Genomic DNA, 20,918 nt, shown 5'->3' on the forward strand with positions numbered 1-20,918 from the left:
GTTCAGTTCTCAGTGCCAGAACCACACCACTTGTCTGTCAGTAGCCATGCTGTGGTGGTGGCTCATACAGCAGAACCAGAAGAACTCAGAACTATACACAACTATGTCCTGGGGCTTTAGGGGGTGGAAAAAGGCAGAAAAGGGGAGGAAGATCGGCAACAGATTTAGCTTAGAGCAAAACTTCCCCAGCAAAAACAAATAATAAAATAGAAGAAAGAAAGAAAAGAAAAAGAAAACGTCTAAAAACAAAACACAAAAACAAAACAGTGTGGTACTCATATAAAAACAGACACATAGACCAATGGAACAGAATAGAGAGCCTAGAAATAACCTACACACATACAGTCAAATAACCTTTGACAAAGGTGCCAAGAACACACAATGGGGAAAGGATAGTCTCTTCAATAAATAGTGTTGGGAAAACTGGATATCCAAATGCCGAAGAATAAATTTGCAACCCTATCTTACAACATTCACAAAATTTAACTTGAAATGGATTAAAGACTTAAATTTACAACCTGAAATGGTAAAACTCCTAGAAGAAAACAGAGGAAAAGCTCATTGACATTGGTTTTGGCAATGATTTTTTGGATATGACACCAAAAGCACAGGCATAAAAGCAAAAATAAACAAGTGGGACTATATCAAACTGAAAAACTTCTTAACAGCAAAGGAAACCATCAACAAAATGAAAAGGCAAACTATAGAATGGGAGAAAAGATTTGCAAACCATATATGAGATAAGGGATTAATATCCAAAATATATAAGAAGCTTACACAAACAACTCAATAGCAAAAATAATAACAATAATAATCTGATTAAAAAATGGGCAGAGGAACTGAACTTTTTTCCAAAGAACACACACAAATGGCCAACCAGTGCTCAACATCACTAATCATCAGGGAACTGCAAACCCAAACCACCATGAGACATCACCTCACACCTGTTAGGATGGCTTTTATCAAAAACATAAGCGATCACAAGTATTTTCAAGGATATGGAGAGAAGGGAACCCTTTGAAGAGGAGAGAATACTGACGGTGGGAACGTAAATTCGTGCAGTCACTATGGAAAACAGTATGGTGTTTCTCAAAACATTAAAAATAGAACTACCAAATGATCAAGCAATCCCACTTCTGGATATATATTTGAAGAAAATGAAATCAGTATCTCAAAGAGATATTTGCACTCCTATGATCATTGCAGCATTATTCACAACAGCCAAGAAGTGGAGACAACATAAGTGTCTGTCAACAGATAAAGGGACAAAGAAAATGTGGTATACACATATACAATGAAATATTATTCAGGCACAAAGAAGGAAATCCTGCCACTTGAGACAACATGGACAAACCTGGAGGGCAGGGCATTATGCTAAGTGAAATAGAAAGACAAATACTGTTATGGTATCATTCGTGTGCAGAATCTAAAAAAAAAGTTAAACTTATAGAAATAAAGAAGAATGATGGCTTCTAGGGGTGGGGGGGAGGGGTAGGGACAGGAATGGAGAGAGGTTGATCAAAGTATACAAACTTTCAGTTATAAGATGATTAAGTTCAGTTATAAGATGATTAAGTTCTGAGGATCTAATGTACAGGACGGTGACTATAGTTAATAATGCTATATTGTATACCTGAAATTTGCGAAGGAGTGTAAGTGTTCTCACCACACACACAAAAAAAGGTAACTATGTAAGGTAATAGATGTGTTAATTAACTTGTGGTACACGCTTCACAATGTATACATATTTCAAATCATCACATTGTACACCTTAAATATACACAACATTTTTGTCAATTATACCTCAATAAAGCTGGGAACAAAAGTTTCTTCAGAAAAAAAGTTAGAACAAATTTTAAAAATAGAAAACAAACATGTAATTGGATCAAAAAGCTAAATATTAATTAACAGACATTAAAATGTCAGTTCGCCTTTGATTGGTCTTTACATTCAATATAACTCCAATCAAAATCTCAATAGTTTTTTTTTAAGTTTTGCTAAAATTTGGCAAGATGATTAAAAAATGTATAGGGTGTGAGAGTGATGTGGAGTGAGAAGGATTTGACAATGAACTGGAAAACCTCAGTCTTCCTCCTATGTATCCTTTTACTCTCACACTACCACCACACTCACAACACTTCTGGTTACCAAATGCGTGGTAGTTTTTCCAACACCAAGCAATTCTGCAACTCCAGCTGGTGTCCTACAATTTAACGTAATTCTGACATTATCTACCTGGAGGTAGCATCAGATCCCACAGGTTAAGGGCTCAGTCCCAGGAGAGTGCCCCCCACCTTAGATGCCAATTGCAAGTAGTAGGTCCCCAGGTTACCCACAGCTATTGTCCCACTTGGCTACACACCAGAGGTTTCCATGATCTCCTCCCCAATGGATTTGATTATTTACTAGAACAGCTCACAGAACCCAGGGAAACAGTTATATTTATTAGTTTATTAAAGGATATGATAAAGGACGAACAGCCAGATGGAGAGATACATAGGGTGATGTCTGGGAGGGTCCTGAGTGCAGGAGATTCTGTCCCTGTGGAGTCGAGGTGGGTCACCCTCCTGGTATGTGGAGCTGTTCACCAACCTGAAAGTTCTCCAAACCCCACACTATTGAGATTTCTATGGAAGCTTCCTCACATAGGCATGATCAACTATTAACTCCATTTCCTGGCCCTCTTCCCTCTCTAGAGAATGGGGAGTGGGGCTGAAAATTCCAAGCTTGGTCTCTCTAGGGTCCAGCTATCCAGGAGCTATCCAGGAGTCCACCCAGAGTCCCCTCATTAGAACAAAAGAAACTCCTATCACCTAGGAAATTTCAAGGGATTTAGGAGCCCTGTACCAGGAACCAGGGTCAGACCAAATATCAGAAAAAAAGATGCCCCTAGAGCTTTTATCACTCAGGAATTCACAAGGGTTTCAAGAGCCCTGTCTCAGAAACCAGGAGCAGAGACATATATATATATATATATAAAAATATATATATATATATTATTTTACAAGAGTTGCTTGCTGGCTGCCTATAAAGATGGAAAAATTAGTTTTGTTTGGAACTAATAAACAAATTCAATAAGGCTGCAGGATACAAACTCAATATACAAAAATCAGTTGCATTTCTATACACTAATAATGAATTATCAGAAAGAGAAATTAAGAAGCAACTCCAGAGGAAGATGGGCATGGATGTTAGCTCAGGGCCAGTCTTCCTCAGCAAAAAGAGGAGGATTGGCAGCAGTTAGCTCAGGGCTAATCTTCCTCAAAAAAAAAAAAAAAAAAAAAGAAGCAACTCCATTTACAAATGCATCAAAAAGAATAAAATACTCAGGAATAAATTTAACCAAAGAGGTGAATGATCTGTACACTGAAAACTATAACACACTAATGAAAGAAACTGAAGACGACACAAATAAATGGAAATATATCTTGTGTTCATGGATTGGAAGAATTAATATTGTTAAAATGTCCATACTACCTAAAACAATCTACAGATTCAATGCTATCCCTATCAAAATTCCAATAGCATTTTTCACAGAAATAGAACAATCCTAAAATTCGTACAGAACCACAAAAGATCTCAAAGAATGAAAGCAAACAAGAAAAAAGAATAAAACTGTAAGCGTCACACTTCCTGATTTCACACTATATTACAAAGCTGTAGTAATCAAAACAGTATGGTATTGACATAAAAACAGATGTACAGACCAACAGAACAAAGATCCCAGAAATAAGCCCATGCATATATGGTCAATTAATTTACAATAAAGGAGCCAAGAATATACAATGGTGAAAGGACAGTCTCTTCAGTAAATGGTGGTGGGAAGACTGGACAGCCATGTGGAAAAGCATGAAATGAGACCCCTTATACCACTGTGATACTGTGATTTATAATAAGAAATATATATTTGGTCTTCAACCCCATTTCTGGCACAAAGCTCCTAAAACTCTTGGAATTTCCTAAGTGAATAGAGTGATAAATGTCTTTTGCTATGCTAATGAGGTGACTTTTGGACCTCATCTAAGGATGGAGGCTGGTTGCCAGGAGAACCAACCATATGATTAGAGGGTTGAACTTTCAGCCCCACCCCCTTGACCTCCAGGGAGGGGAGAGGGGCTGGAGGTTGAATCAATCACCAAAGGCCATGCCTATGTAATGAACCCTCCATAAAAACTTAAAAGGATGGGATTCGGAGCACTTCAAGTTGGTGAACACTGGAGATTCGGAGAGAGTGGCATGCTCAGAGGGCATGGAAGCTCTGAACCCTTTCCCCACACCTTGTCCTATGCATCTCTTCCATCTGGCTGTTCATGAGTTATATCCTTTAATAATAAACCAGTTATCTAGTAAGTAAAATGCTTCTCTGAGTTCTCTGAGCCGTTCCACCAAATGGAACCGAAAGAGGGGGTCACTGGAGCCACCTGTCTACAGACAGTCAGTAAGAAACACAGGTGATAACCTGGGTTTTTGACTGGCATCTGAAGTGGGGGTGTGTCTCAGGGGGTGCAGTCTTGTAGGACTGAGCCCTTAACCTGTGAGATCTGCTTGCAAGCCCCAGACAGAGAGTATCAGAATTGAGTTGAACTGTATGCCACTCAGCTGATGTCTGAGCATTGCTTGGTATTGTGAGGGAAACTACCCCCATTGGAACTGGGTGCAGAATTATATTAACCACTCACAAATATTAACGCAAAATGGATTAAAAACTTAAATTTAAGACCTGAAACCATAAAACCATAAAACTCCTGGAAGAAAACACAGGGAGTAAGATTAACATTGGTCTTGGCAATGATTTTTTCGATTCGACATCAAAAGCAAAGGTAATAAAAGCAAAAATGAACAAGTGAGACTACTCAAATTAAAAAGCTTCTGCACAGCAAAGGAAACCATCAACAAAATGAAAAGCCAACCTACGGAATAGGAGAAAATATTTTCAAATCATCTATCTGATAAGAGGTTAATATCCAAAATATGTAAAGAACTCACACAACTCAATAGCAAGAAGCCAAACAATCCAATTTAAAAATGGGCAGAGGGGGCCAGCCCGGTGGCGCAGCAGTTAAGTTTGCACGTTCCGCTTCGGGGGCCCGGGCTTTGCCAGTTCAGATCCTGGGTGGGGACATGGCACTGCTTGACAAGCCATGCTGTGGTAGGTGTCCCACATATAAAGTAGAAGAAGACAGGCACAGATGTTAGCTCAGGGCCAGTCTTCATCAGCAAAAAGAGGAGGATTGGTGGCAGATGTTAGCTCAAGGCTAATCTTCCTAAAAAGAAAACAACAGACATTTTTCCAAAGAAAATTAAAAAATGGCTAACAGATACATGAAAAGGTGCTCAACATCACTAATCAACAGGGAAATGCAAATCAAAACCACAATGAGGGGGCCGGCCCTGTGGCTGAGTGGTTAAGTTCGCAAGTTTGAGCACTCTGCTTCAGCGGCCCAGGGTTTCGCCAGTTCAGATCCTGGGCGCAGACATGGCACCGCTCATCAGGCCACACTGAGGCGGCATCCCACATAGCACAACCAGAGGCACTCACAAGTAGAATATGCAACTATGTACTGAGGGGCTTTGGGGAGAATTAAAAAAAAAAAAAAAGACTGGCAACAGTTGTTAGCGCTGGCGCCAATGTTTAAAAAAAAACCCACAATGAAATATCACCTCACACCCGTTAGAATGGCTATCATCAAAAAGACAAGAAATAACAAGTGTTGGCAAGGATGCAAAGAAAAGGGAACCCCCGTGCACTGTTAGTGAGAATGTAAATTGGTGCGGCCACTTATGGAAAACAGTATGGAGGTTCCTCAAAAAATTAAAAATACAACTACCATATGATCCAGTAATCCCACTTCTAGATATATATCCAAAGGAATGAAAACAGGACCTCAAAGAGATATTTCCACTCCCACGTTCATTGCAACAGCCAAGATACAGAAACAACCTAAGTGTCCATTAACAGATGAAGGGATAAAGATGTGGGGTATATATATACAATGTAATACTACTCAGCCTTTAGAAACAAGGAAACCTTTCCCTCTGGACAAGATGGATGGACCTTGAAGGCATTATGCTAACTGAAATAAACCAGACAAAGACAAATACTGCATAGTACCACCTATATGAGGAATCGGAAAAAAACAAAACAAAAGTCAAACATACAGAAACAGAAAGCAGAAAAGTGCTTCCCCAGGGCTGGGGGTGGGAGAAACAGGGGGAGGTTGGTAAAGGGTACAAACTTTCAGCTATAAGACGAACAAGCTCTGAGGATCTACTGTATAACATGGTGACTATAGTTGATAACACTGTATGGTATAACTGAAATTTGCTAAGAGAGTAGAAATCAAACATTCTCACCCAAAAAAAATTATATGGAAGAATTGGCAAGAAACTTCTGAAAAAATGAATATTATGAAGGAGAGACTAATAGGAGAACTAACAGTAAAGCTTTAGTAATTAAGGCAGTATAGTATTGACACATGAACAGGCAAGTTTACAAATACCCTAACAGAAATCACAGAAATAGTGCCAAACATAGATAGAATTGTGATATATGACAGGTGACATGTCAAATCAGTGGGAAAAATAATTGATCTGGAATAAAAGGCAATACGGGAGAAAATGAAATTGAATTTATTTCCTGTCTCATACCAAATATACAAATAGAACAAAAAATTCTTTTTAACTCCAGAGTAAGTACTTAAATGTGAAAAGTAAAACTTTAAAATATATTTGAATACTTTTCTGATCTTGGGGTAAGGAAAGATTTATAAACAAGAGCATAATATAAAAGTCTAAAAACTGAACTGTATTAAAATTAAGAATTTGTTTATCAAACCCCACTTTAAAGAAAGTAAAGGACAAGCTACGTGCTGTGAGATGATATTCACAAAACATATATGATACACAATCTCTAAAGATGGCCACCATTAATTCCTTCCCTCCTAGTACATGCATGCCTCTCCACTCATCTCAAAATGCAGTCTATTTCTCCGCCTCTTGAATCTGAGGTCTTTGTGATTTCCATCCACCAAGAGACTGCTGTTAAAATAACTATGCCAGTTCCAGGCCCAGCCCCTAAGAGGTCTAACAGCTTTCACTTTCCCTCTTGAAATCAACAACTGTGTAAGAAGTCCAACCATGCTGAGAGAGCCATGCCCCAGGTTAGCCACCTGGAAAAGCTCTGAAGCACAAGATGGAAGTGAAGACTTTTTGCACCTTCCAGTCCAGCCCAGCTGTCAAATGAATGCAGTCAAATGAGTGACCCAGCGCAACAAGGAGAAACAAAAACACCCAGCTCAGCCCAGAATCAAGAGAAACAATAAATCATTCTTGATTTAAGCCACTAAAATTTAGAGTGGTTTGTTACACAGCAATAGAAAACTGAAATAACTTTAACATATACATCACAAGGGTTAGTCTCAAGAATATAAAAAGAATTCCACAGAGTAAATCCATAAGAAAAGGACAAAAACAACTACACAGATAGGTAAATGACACATACAGGCATTTCAGAGAAGAAAAAATAAACCTAAGAAGAGATGTTCAACATCATTAGTAATCAGGACCATGCAAATTAAGATCACAAATTAACCACCCTATACTTCAACCGGCAAAAAGTTAAGAAGTCTGACAATATCAAGCAAAGAGCATGTATATCAATAATATCCCTTATGCATTTCTGGTAGGAGGGTATAATCACTCCAGAAAACAGTATGGCATCATCTTGCAAAAGTAAACATTAGCATACCATACAACTCAACAATTCCATTCTCAGATACCTACATACACAAAAAAAGTTTCCACATGTGCAAAAGAAGACACACACAAGATCTTCCACAGTAGCACTGTGAATGATGTCTAAAAGCTGGACACATCACTAAAAGCTCAACACTAAGAGAATAAATAAATTATGATCTAGTCATACAATGGAATATTACACTGTGGTGAAAAAACAAGATTAACTTTAGTAAAATATCACTGAAGTATAAGAGGAATTATTGGAAAACTCATTCAGAATATTAACCTTTTCTGTAAACTTGAAAAACAAGCTAAAAATGTATTGTGTAGACATACATATGTGTGATAAAAACTGTTTTTAAATACGGCAAGATTAAACACAAAATTTAGGAGGAGGGATAGGAGGCAAAGAGATGAAATAGCAAGAGGTTCATAGACAAAAATTATTTCTCAACATTCTAACTCTTGCCTTATGTGGCAGATTTACAGGTGTTTATTTTATTATTTGAACATATAATTTATTAGTTTTAAAAGGTCGACCCAAGGATCAATGCTGACAGGGTGTAGGTAAAAAGGAGTATAATTAATACAATCTGGTGCCTCTGAGAGTCCTACCCACTCTGTCCGAAAGGTGGCCAAAAGTTTATTGATTTCCTGGTTTGTCAGACAATAGATGCCAGAAGACAAATGGATTAATATCTTCAAAATGGTGAGAAAAAAAATAACTGCCTGTCAAGAATTTTAGAGTAAGTTATAGTGTCATTCAATATGTAGGAAGACTGAGATTATCATCCATAGACCCTTACTTACAGAACAAATACGGATGTACTTTAGCACGAAGAAAAGTGACCCAGAGATGAGGTGTGAAGTAGTATACTACTACTAACAATCTAGGCTTATATAACGTGGTAGACTGAACAATGGCCTCCCCAAAGATGTCCACATACCAAACCCCAGAACTTGTAACCATGTCACCTTACATGGTAAAAGGGATGTTGAAACGCGCCTAGATTAAGGATCTCAAAATGAAGGGATTACCGTGGATTATCTGATCAGCCCAATGTAATCACGAGGATCCACATAAGAGGGAGACAGGAAAATCAGAGTCAGAGAGAGATGACATAAGGATGGAAGCAGAGATCAGGAGAGAAGATGAAACACTGCTGGCTTTGAAGATAGGACAAGGGGCCCCCAGCCAAGGAATGAAGGCAACCTCTGGGAGGTGGAACAGGTACGGAAATGGATTCTCCCTGGAGCCTCCAAAAGGAATGCAGTGCACACAGTTTAGACTTTTGACCTCCAGAACAGTAAGATGATAATTTTGTGTTGCTTTAAGCCACTATATTTGTGGTAATTCGAGATATTTTAACACACATCTCAATGATTTATAGATCAAATGAACAAAAAATGTAGGAAACACAGTAGTCACCCCTTATCCTCAGCTTCGCTTTCTGTGGTTTCAGTTAGCCACGGTGAACCATGGTCCAAAAATATTAAATGGAGAATTCCAGAAATAAACAATTCATAAGTTTTAAATTGCACACTGTTTGAGTAGTGTGATGAAATCTCATGCAGTCCCTCCTGGGACATGAGTCATCCCTTTACCCAGCGGATCCATGCCATATACACTACCTGCCCATGAGTCACTTAGTAGCCATCTCAGTTATGAGATGGACTGTCACGGTAATTGCTTAGCTTGTGTTCAAGTCACCCTATTTTACTTAATAATGGCCCCAAAGTGCTTGCAGTAGTGATGCTGGCAATTCAAATATGCCAAAGAAAAGCGATAAAGTGCTTCCTTTTAAGTGAAAAGGTGAAAGTTCCTGACTTAAGGGGAAAAAAAATCGTAGGCTGACGTTGCTAAAATCTACGGTAACTTTTTTTTTTAAGATTTTATTTTTCCTTTTTCTCCCCAAAGCCCCCCAGTATATAGTTGTATATTTTTTCTTAGTTGTGGGTCCTTCTAGTTGTGGCATGTGGGATGCCACCTCAGCATGGCCTGATGATGGGTGCCACATTCGCACCCAGGATCCAAACCAGCGAAACCCTGGGCTGCAGAAGCGGAGCGCAAGAACTTAACCACTCAGCCACGGGGCTGGTCTTTCGTTACAGTATATTGTTCTGTTCTATTTTACTGTTCTATTTTATTATTATCTACTATTATACTGTTCTTTTTTTTATTAGTTACTGTTGTTAGTCTCTTACTGTGCCTAATTTATACGTCAAACTGTATCACCGGTACGTATGTATAAGAAAGAACAGTAAATACAGAGTTTGGTACTACACCAGGCTTAAGGCATCCACTGGGAGTCTTGGAACATGTTGCCTGCAGATAAGGGGAACCACTGTATATACATTTGACCCTCACAATTACTGGCTTGACCTAATAGATACATATAGAACCCTGTACCTAATAAACAATTTACTTTCTTCTCAAATCACATAAGACATTTATAAAAATTTACCACACCCCAGGTAACAAAAGACTTAACAAATTCCAAAGAATCAATATTATGCAGACCACATTTTCCAACAGAGTGTAAAGAAATTATAAGTCAACCATAAAAATACACTTTTAAAAACTCTCTCTGTTTGGAGACTTGAAATAGCACACCTAAATACACGACTGATTAAAAAGAAAATAAAAATGGAAACTACTCTCTAGACAGAACCATTCAACGATTAAAACATCACATATTCAAACTTGGTGGATGTAGTTACAGAATACTTAGAAATTAAAATTTAGAAGTAAGAGTATTAAACGTGTTTAGTATTTTAAAGATTAAAAATAAATGTGTTATAAAGAAGCTAGAAAATGAACAACAAGTTCAAAGGAAGAAAAATTAACATAATAGAAAACAAACAAGAATCAGGATCAATAAAACTAAAAGCTGATGAAGGAAAACAAAAGAAACAGTATTCAAAAGGCTCTCCCTTACCCACAAGAAGTAAAAGACACAGCCCAAAAGAGTTCCACAGGTGAGCTTTACCAAACATGCAAAGAAGAGAAAATCCTTGAAATACGCCAACTCTTTCAGAAAGAAAAGGAAAGGTACTGAACTCAACTCATTTCCTGAAACTAAACTAGCAACGATTCCCAAACCAGACAAGAGCAAGTACATGCACCAAAAAAATTACAATTATGAACATAAATGCAAACATCCTAAATAAAACAGCAAATCAAATCCAACAACGTGTGTTTGATATACGTTATGTGAGACAGACAGATGACAGATTGATAGGGAGTCTCTTAGCGGACCTTGTCCTATGAACGCAAGTACAATACACATGAATGTTATGAATATAACTCAATACATTACTACAAAAGTTACATCTACGCTAAATCACATAAATACTTATCTATATTTGTGTTGTGCGCATACATATATCTGTACGCATACATTACACAATAAATGGTAGGAAAGTTTTTCAGAGTTCCTTACTCACTCATGATTGAAAAAACAATAAAACAAAAACCCCAAACTCTCCGTACTCTAGGGACAGAAGAGACCCTCGCCCGATGCGGAGCAGCGACCGCCCGCCGCCTGGGAAGGGAGCTCCCTGAGGGCGGGGACGTCCTTCTGACTCAGGCCTGGGGCTCGGCCAACACCTGCCGCGGGACCCCCGAAGGCGGGATTGGGGGCATTCCCAGGCAAGCTGGGGACCGACAGCGCCCTCCCCCTCCGCTCAGCCCCAAAGGCCGGCAGCGGACCCGCCCTCCCGGGCCGTCCCCGCCGGGCTCGCAGACGACGCGACGGCCGGGTGACGACGGTCCCCGCCGCCCTTACCCGCAGCGCTGAGGCCCGACGGCCGCCTCGTCCCTGGTTCGGGAGGAGCGGCGAAGGGCCGGCCCGCACACGCCGAGGAGCGCCAGCGAGGGCGACCCAGAGGGACGGGAGGGACAGCCCCGCCGCGCCGAGTCCAAGCCCTCCTGGCCGTAACCGCCCCACCAGCCGCGGTCTGCGCCTCACGAGCAACTCGCGACGGCCTTCGAGTCGCGAGGCCCGAGCAGCACCGGCTGGGGGCGGGGCCCAGGCCCGTGCAAGGCAGGCTGGGGGCGTGGGGCGGGGCAAGGCTTGAGCCCAGAGACGGCGAGGTGGCACGTGGTGCAGTCGAGATTCCTACCCCAGCGAGACTGCAAGCCCGAAGGGCGACGTGGCACTGACCGTGCCTGCACGGGGGTATGGGGATGCGGACACGATGCGGCCTGGAAATGTGCGCTAAATGCAAAGCAGAAATATCGCACACGTTGAAGGCCTCCGTCTCACCCATCTACCGCCTGCATGCCTATCTGGGTGTGGTCTGAAGGCGGGAGAAAAGAGGGACCTTGCAGAACAGGTGACTCTGGGGACCTTTGAGAGGAGTGACATACATTTAAGATTTTCACAATTTGTGGGCATAAACTTGTTTAAAAGCCTCAGTTATTAGTAAAAGATTATATATGGAAATGTAATCAAATGTGTCTAAGAGATATAGGAATCCTAAGAAATTATATATATGTATGTGTGTGTGTATGAAAATACCTCGTTTCTTTTTAAAGTCATAAAAAATTTAATAAGTGAATGTCCTGTATTTCATTCACTCAACTGTCTATTGAGTACTTGTGTGCCAGGCACTGATCTAGGCAGACAAGAGGCATGAGTCCTTTTTTTTAATATTTCTTGGTAAGGGCCACAGAAGAGAAACAATACAGAAATTTGTTGGGGTCTACTATGTCTAAGACTGTGTTTAATTTAAAAAGAATGAACTTCCCACTTATTAATATTAATAAGCTTGCATATATAATCATTCAGCATGTCAATAAAATCTGAGTATGAATTCAAGTCTTTGAGAAGCTGTTTGTGAGGAGAGTTTGAGTGTTGAGGGTGAGGAAACATATCACTTTAAAAAGGAAAATTGTTTTGGAAATAACGTTGCCTTATGTGCCAATAATCATCTCTTTTTGATAACATTGGCCAAAAAGTTGAGAGTCATATTCAATAAAATATTGTTACCTGGCCCACCAGCCCATAAGACGTTAACCACAACCCTACTCAGAACAAGCCCGACACGTTCTCTTTAGCTGACAGGAAACCGCAAAGTGGAGGGAGGAGATGGCTGCGACATACAGTGAAAACCAATTAAAACTGGCTGAAGGAAACATGGCTGTCTGACTTGACCTGACATAGACCTGGCAGCTCATTGTATGCTCGTTGTAATACATTACCACGCTACATAACACACTCACGGTCAGGACAGTTTACAACTGCCATGGCAATGGCTGGATATAACCAAATGAGAAAAGAAAAGAGGTGGCACCCTTGTTCCCAGGAAAAGCCTGCCCAATTCCCAGAAGAACTGTGAATGTTCCTCCCCTTCGCTACCTTGACCCCTTATAATAGCTGCTTAATCGCCCCAAGAGCTGAGAAGTTGATCTGAGAACATAGTTCCCGCTTCTCCATTCTTGGCCATTGAAAAAAAGCTTGCGCTGTTGAATGCTCAGCTTTGATTTCATTCCGAATTCACAACACTGAACAGAAGAGGGCCCCCTGAGGAAGAAAGGGCAGACTGTGGGTTTGAGACCCACCAGCCCTGGCTCTTCCTCAGGTCTCCTCTGATTGCAGGTTAAGTCCCACTGGGGGAAGCAAAATTGGTAACAATATCAGTCAACAAACTGTCTAAAAAGTAAGATAAACAAAAAAGAAGCTATGAGGCCATCGTTTACTCCAGTCTTCCTTGTCTCAAGAAATCACACCTCCACAGTGAAGTCTTCCTTGATGCTCCCCTCCCTTACTCTCTAGTCAAATTCAATTTATCACCAACTCCTTAGATTCTACCCACAAATTATGTTTAGGCTGTCACTTTGCTCCATCTCTACCATTTCAGCTGGAGACAAAGCAACGGTCTTCAAACCAGGGTACAGTAGTACCCCCTAGAGGAAGCACAGACTTTCAGAGGTGTGAAGGCAGTGATGGTTATAGAGGAATCCATTTGTAGATCCAGATCTTCAGATAGACCCTTGGCTAACATCATGAAGATTTGCCTTTCCTAGCCCCTCTTTCAAAATCTCCTTCCACCCATTCTACGAGTGTCAATCTAAATAAAGAGGTAAACTGAGACAAGCTCAAACAGATGAGTTTATTTAGGAAGAACAAAGGAACTGCAATCTGGGAAACGCAAACTGGAGCCAGCTACAGGCTAGTCCAAAGAGACAAAGGGAGGGTCAGCTCTTACTAAGTTTTAGGGGGAAATTGGAGACGGTTGTCTTGAACAAAAGTTCTTTGGGGAAGATCAGGAGTTCGAGGTTGTGGTGGTTTCTCGCTGGCTGCAGGCGGTGGTTAGAGCGCTGTTGCTGGGGCGGGGAGAGGGGAGGGGTCTGCCTCTTTTTCTTAAAAGTGGGAGATGAAATTCTCATGTGATTAATGCCCTCCCTTTTCAAAATAATTTTTATCTTCCTTCTTCCTGCTGGTTACGCAGGCTGCAATGAGTGGGACGTGAGTGAGAGCTTTCTCTTCAGGGCTTCCCGATTCCATTTTAAATAAGGTGTCCTTTATTTTCACACAAGAGAAAGATGAGCCCTCTCCCATCTGGAATTCCACCAGGGTGCGTCCCAGGGGTAAAACCCTGCGAGAAGACCAAAGAGCCAATGCAAAAAGAAATTGGATGGGCACCTCTTTTACTGATTATTTAAAGCGTCTGTAAACACATCGTAGGCCTCCCATTTTTCTGTCTTTATCCTTGTTAAGAGTGAGGAGTGGTGCTAGAAATGGCCGCTATTGAGATGTCTTGAAATCGGATTACTGTACGATGTAGGCAGTGGATTGATGAGGGCTTTCTTTTAATGGGCTCATCTCTTCCATACCCCTACCAGCGTCAATTCTTTGCTCTTATTGGAGAGTCCAATGAATGCAAAACAGAAAAGATCAGTAAAAACATTAATTACTAAATAGGGCTTTTTTCATGTATCAAAATGTAAGCAATATTTTTCAGCTGTTCATAATACTCATCTCTATCAGATTTCGTTAGCTAGAAATAAAAGCACCTTCAAACAGTGAAGCTGCACTGGTTAGTGACACTAATTCTTTTTTTTTCTTTTTTTCTGAGGAAGATTGGCCCTGAGCTAACATCTGTTGCCAATCTTCCTCTTTTTGCTTGGGGAAGATTGTCACTGAGCTAACATCTTGTGCCAGTTGTCCTGTATTTTATGTACGATGCCACTGCAGTGTGGCTTGACAAGCGATGCTAAGTCTGAGCCCAGGATCCAAACCTGCAAACCCCAGGTCGCTGAAGCAGAGCATTCAGACTTAACCACTATGCCACCAGGCCGGCCTCCTGACACTAACTCTTTAAAATGTAACTAGAATATTTTCTAGACCACCAGATTCTTCAAAACACACAGTGGATAAAACTTGAGAACTAAAATGTTAAGTGATCTCTGTTAAGTTCATTCTGTTTTACAATAAGTTAAAAATGTATTTTATCTAATTACATCATGAACTATATATTCCAATTACATCCAATCTTATTTTATTTCATAATTTGTGTAATATTCTTCATCTACTATCAAAAAAATTTCTTTCTAGATGCTGGACCAAATAGATTATTTATCTTCATATACTTTTCTCTCTCATTAAATACATAGAAATATTTTGATTATGCTGTATATGACATTAATAGTTATTTCTGAAGTAGTCTCTATGATTCTCACTTTATAGTAGAAAGCTGATGACTAGTTTTCAATAACAAAGAAATATCATGTTTTAATTACCCTCCTTCCTTCATAATTTCTATTTTAACTACATATTACATTGCATTATTACAGTTTAAGTAATGAGAAATGGTATGTAGGTTTATTCTTACTTATATAACTTATTAAAGTGGATAAATTATGTCTCCATTATTTAATTTTGACTTGATTGGATTTATTAATCCATTTTTAAAAATGCATTCATAATATCTTTTCCAGTGCTTTCTGTAATAGTTTTTGAAATGTTTATTAGTGAATTTATTTGAATTGAAAAGTGAAGTCAGATTTTATGATCGCAAGTCAGTCCGGTTTGGCTAATTGATTTGGCAATGCTAATTATACAGCAGACTTTCTTCGTAAATTCAATGCGGTAACTCCACAAATTCATGGTTTTGACAAAAAAATATTATTGAAAGATATGAAAATAGTGAGAGTCTTCAAAATTTTATTGGCAAAAGAGTATAAAAATTTTTTTAATTCTTCTATTTTGCTAACTCTGAGAACATTGGGTTAAATGAGACACCTGTTAGTGAAAAAGAATAACAGTATAATTAAGTTATTTGATAAAAATCTTGGTGATATTTGGGGGAAAATACTTCTCTAAAATTTAGAAAATGAATGATTCTAATGACTAGGTCATCAGCACCCCCCACCCCAGAACTCCATCCTTTGCTGCACTGCTCCCCAAGGAGCAGAGAGTCCTCGGGGCCAGCCTGTGCCCTGCTCTTCTAGACCGGCCGGGATAAGTGGACTCTTTTCCTGCCACACTCCTGCATAGAACTCCAAGGAGCCTGAGAATTTTCAATTTAAATCTAGCCTTCCATGTCTTTATGAAAGTACATATAGACATATATGGATAGATAATCAATAGAATATTTTATTTAACAATGTATTAACTTGATTTACAGTCAGTCCTCATTATTCATGGATTTCATATTTGCAAGTTTACCTACTCCCTAAAATTTATTTGTAGCCCCCAAATCCATACTTGTGGTGCTCTTGTGGTCATTCGTGGACATGCACAGAGTGGTGAAAAATTTGAGTCGCTCAACAAGCTCGTTCCCAGCTGAAACTGAACAAGGCAACTATCTGCTGTTGTTTCAGCTCTCATACTATAAACAAGTAGTCTTTCATGCTATGTTTAGTGCCATGTTTTTCCCATTTTTATGTTTCTGTTGGTGATTTTGCCATTTAAAATGGTCCCCAAAGGTAGTGCTGAAACGTTGTCTAGTGTTCTAACTGCAAGAGGCTGTGATATGCCTTTCATAGATAATCAGTGTCTTCAATAAGCTTCGTTCAAGGCATAGGTCATAGTGCTCTCGGCTGGGAGTTCAATGTTAATGAATCAAAACATGTATTAAATAAGGTATCTTTAGACAGAAACACATAAAACAATGTTATGTGTTGATCAGTTGATGAAAATGTTGTGATCAGAGGTTCGCAGGAACCTAACCCTGCATTTCCTTTAGGAGCAATGGTTCAGTATTTGCTAAATCAGTTCTCACAGCGGCTTTATAGAACATGACAACTGCAAATGGTGAGAACCAACTGTCTATTTTTGCACAGTGTTGGGCCTCCTTTGGTTCCCTTGCCCCAGCCCTGCAAATGTGAGGGCCTCTAGGGTTATACATCAATCTTTTCCAATTTGTTGCTTTCAAAAAATTGAAAGAAGACCTAATGGGATTGTTAGCTGACAGATTATAAAAAATAATTTTTATGATAAACTACTATTTGGATAAATTACTATTTTTGTAACTCAGGGGTTCAAAGAATTACTACAACAAAACTCTTTTCATTCTTACCTGCTATATTTCTATGAACATGGTGGTTACCTCTTCCATCTATAAAAATGAAAAATAGGACCAGAATTGTTGCTGAACCCTGTCTCATCCCATCAATAATTCCTATAAATTGTAATTAACCATGGAGACATGAAGTACTTGGGAAAAAAAGTACTCCATTTATCTCCTTAAAAGTTGGTTTCCAAAACAATTTTATTTTGTTTAATAATTATTTATAAACGTCTCTATTGGATTTGTGTTGTTTTCATCAATTGTATACTAGTAATAATTGTAATTACTCAATCTATATTGAATTTAGAGCTTTTTGGTAATTTGTATGCATATATTGGTTGCAGATATATATAATAGGTGAATCAGGAAAAGATTCTCAAGCATAAGAATATAATAAATTAGGGTAGAATTTTGTAAGGAATTTGTAATGGAATTGGAAGAGAAAGAGGAATGATATAAAATTCCTACTGTTAAAGAAGAGCTAGTTCCTGGAATTTTTAAATGGATAATGGTGGGTATCATACCATTACAGTTTTTAGATCCCCACTGAACACATTTATAATAGAGTGTAACAAATTTTATTTTTTTTCCTTTTTCTCCCCAAAGCCCCCCGGTACATAGTTGTATATTCTTCGTTGTGGGTCCTTCTAGTTGTGGCATGTGGGACGCTGCCTCAGCGTGGTCTGATGAGCAGTGCCATGTCCGCTCCCAGGATTCGAGCCAACGAAACACTGGGCCGCCTGCAGCGGAGCACGCGAACTTAACCACTCGGCCACGGGGCCAGCCCCAACCAATTTTATTTTAAACTGTCAATATTTAGAATATAGGTATATCTTTTGTAATTGTTAAACATGAAAAATGTAAATGTTATCTTCAAAATATATGAAGGGACATGTCATTTTTCCAATAATTTTGGGAATGCATGAGACAAAAAGTTGGAAGACCACTGGGCCGAGGTACCGCCATTCCTTGTCTTGGTCTGCTGAGACATCCTTATGACTTGTCTGTGTCCACCTTTGCCCTCCTCCTGTTCATTCTACCCGTAATTCCAGAGCGCTCTTTATGAAATGTAAATAAAGTCATGTCCCTCTGCTTACCAACCTTTGAGTGCTTTCCATTTTACTTAAGCTGTCTTAGGTGAGACCCACAATCCTGGGAGTGCCCTAAGCCCAGTATCGCCAGATCCCAGCCTGTCTCTCCGACATCGTCTCATTCCACTCTCCTGCTCTCAATTAACCACAGTGACTTTCTTTAGGCTTCTGACACGGGAAGCTCTTTGCTGCCTCAGCATCTGTGCGTATTGTTCCCTCTGCCTGAAATGCTCTTTCCCTTAGCCTTCCCCTCTTTAACTTCAACTCACCCTTCAGGAAACAACTAAAATGTCACTTCCTTAAAGAAGACTTCCTTGGTGCCCCAAGCTAAAATTAGGTCACTTGGCAAATTCTCTCATAACACCCTACAATTTTTGGTGCTCATCACAGTTATAATTACGTATTTATTGGTATAATTTTTATTTTAATGTTTGTCCCCCTCACTAGACTATGCTCTGTGAGAGCTTGTTCTCTGTTTTATTCAGCATTGTCTCATCAGCACAGTGCCTAACACATAGTGAGTTCTCAACAAATATTTATTAAAGAAACAAAATAAAACTGCTAAATAAATCAGTGTTTTTTCTTACAAAGATCTCAGGACCCATGTAGATCTCATATTTTTCTTCCACTTTCTAGCTCTAATTTTTTGGGACTGAAATACATCTATTTTTGAAAAGCTCACCCTAGTCTTCTTTGTCAATTCCCACTCCCCTGCACTCTGAAAACACACCTTACAGTTCACCTTTTTGGCCAAATCCACAGCAGTGACACAGCCTGAGTACGTTTGTGTGTACGCCCATTTGAATTGTTTTATAGATGTTAACTCTTTCACACATCGTTATTGAGGATCTTTTCAATAGAGTGCTTGTCAAATTACTTTGTAATTTATCAGATGGAATATGAGCACTTTCATGTGCTCAGGTAGAAAGGCCCTGGATTGAGACGCCATTCTCTGTAACTTGAGTTATTTGCTCCAACATTAAATCTGTGTTTTCAGAGCTGAAAGATGTCTTAAAGCTCATCTGGTTTTTCCTTTCCATTTTTCAAATGAGAGTGATTTTACATTGTTAGATTCCACAAATAATTTTCCTTTTACTTTCCTAAATGAAAATTAACTAATATTAAAATTATTTCCCCAGAAGAAATAATCTTCAAATCATGAGCTTAAAAGTTAAAAATATTGCTCTACTCCTTTACATACTTACTTCTGGCTCATTTGCCACTTAAAAAAATGTATTATGAACTAAAATTCAGTTATTTTAGGTTATCTAAATACCCACATTGCTAAAAAACCTAAGGGGCACCAAAAAGTCTGCTTTTAACTGACTAATCTATTCTTGGTTAATCCTTATTTGAATTTCAAACAAATGTGAGTGATGACTAATCTTTGATTTTTTTTTTCTAATCATAATTGCTTAAATCCAAATTTAGAATGAAGCTCACTGACAGGTTTCGTGTAAAATAGTCCGACTGGCTAAGTGGGGCCAGTGTTCCAGCAAAGACGGAGGTCTCATCCTGGACCTCTCAACTGTTCACCTTCATTATGCTCAGGAGATTGGTTTATTTTCTGGCTGAAGCTTCAGTGCCAACGGGGTCTTCCTTCTATAAATGCTACTGTAGCCCCTTAGAGGCAAAAATATCACTCAAAAACATTACTCTTTTTTTCTACTTCAAGAAAACTACTAGATACTTTAATTCAGTAACAAAAAGTGAACTTCTGGGAATTTATTCACTCATTTTCTTTTTTTGACAAGCAAGACTTCTGGATTCCTTGAATATATAGAAAAGAATTAAATTTTATACAGCAACTTAATATGTAAGCAAATTCAAATAGTACTTTTAAATGTAAATTGCATAAACAGGTAAAGAAAAACTCATTCACAAGATATTATTTGGATTTTTAGCAAGACATTTGGTAAAGTTTCTCATGATGCCCTGTGGACACAATGGTGATATCATGCTTAGAGGGGGTTGCAATTAGTAGGAAAAGGTTTCTAACATCGTGTTGCTAGGCTCTCCTTGACCCAATCTCATTCAAAGTTTTTTTAAAGACTTAGACATTGACATTTATGGCATGCTGATTTAGGTATATACAACATAAGACTGGAATGGGGTACATAACATGACTGAGCCAGGATCCAAGAGAACCTCAGTAAACTAGAACAACAGACCAAGTCTACCATGATCCAATTTCACCAGACTGTATAGAAAATATATTTGGGTCTAAAAAAGCTAACTTTGCCAAAACACCAGGGAGTAGATGTGTTTAACAATAGTAATCATAGGGCCAGCCCCGGTGGCCTCATAGTTAAGTTTGACAGGCTCTGGCGACCCAGGTTCAGTTCCCAGGCACAGACCTACACCACTCATCTGTCAGTGGCCATGCTGTGGTGACTCACATACAAAAAGAGGAAGATTGGCAATGGATGTTAGCTCAGGGCGAATCTTCCTCAGCAAAAATAAATAAATAGATAAATTTAAACAACAACAACAAAAAAAAAAGCTTTTAAGTTCTGTGTCAGTGAGCAATGTATCATCTCTCAGCTCTGAATCACCTTTTCAGTATATGTT

The 20,918-nt window shown here is 39.1% G+C and overlaps 1 protein-coding gene across 1 annotated transcript in view; it reads right to left on the reverse strand.

Moving 5' to 3' along the window:
* Nucleotides 1-11,779, reverse strand: part of DNAH14 (dynein axonemal heavy chain 14) — a 417,001-nt gene extending 405,222 nt beyond the window's left edge. The window contains exon 1 of the mRNA XM_023632738.2: nucleotides 11,526-11,779. The gene's annotated coding sequence lies outside the window, so the exon portion shown is untranslated. The remainder of the gene's footprint in view (nucleotides 1-11,525) is intronic.
* Nucleotides 11,780-20,918: the final 9,139 nt, after the last annotated feature.

Source organism: Equus caballus, chromosome 30 (genome assembly GCF_041296265.1).
Source record: "Equus caballus isolate H_3958 breed thoroughbred chromosome 30, TB-T2T, whole genome shotgun sequence".
NCBI lineage: Eukaryota > Metazoa > Chordata > Mammalia > Perissodactyla > Equidae > Equus > Equus caballus.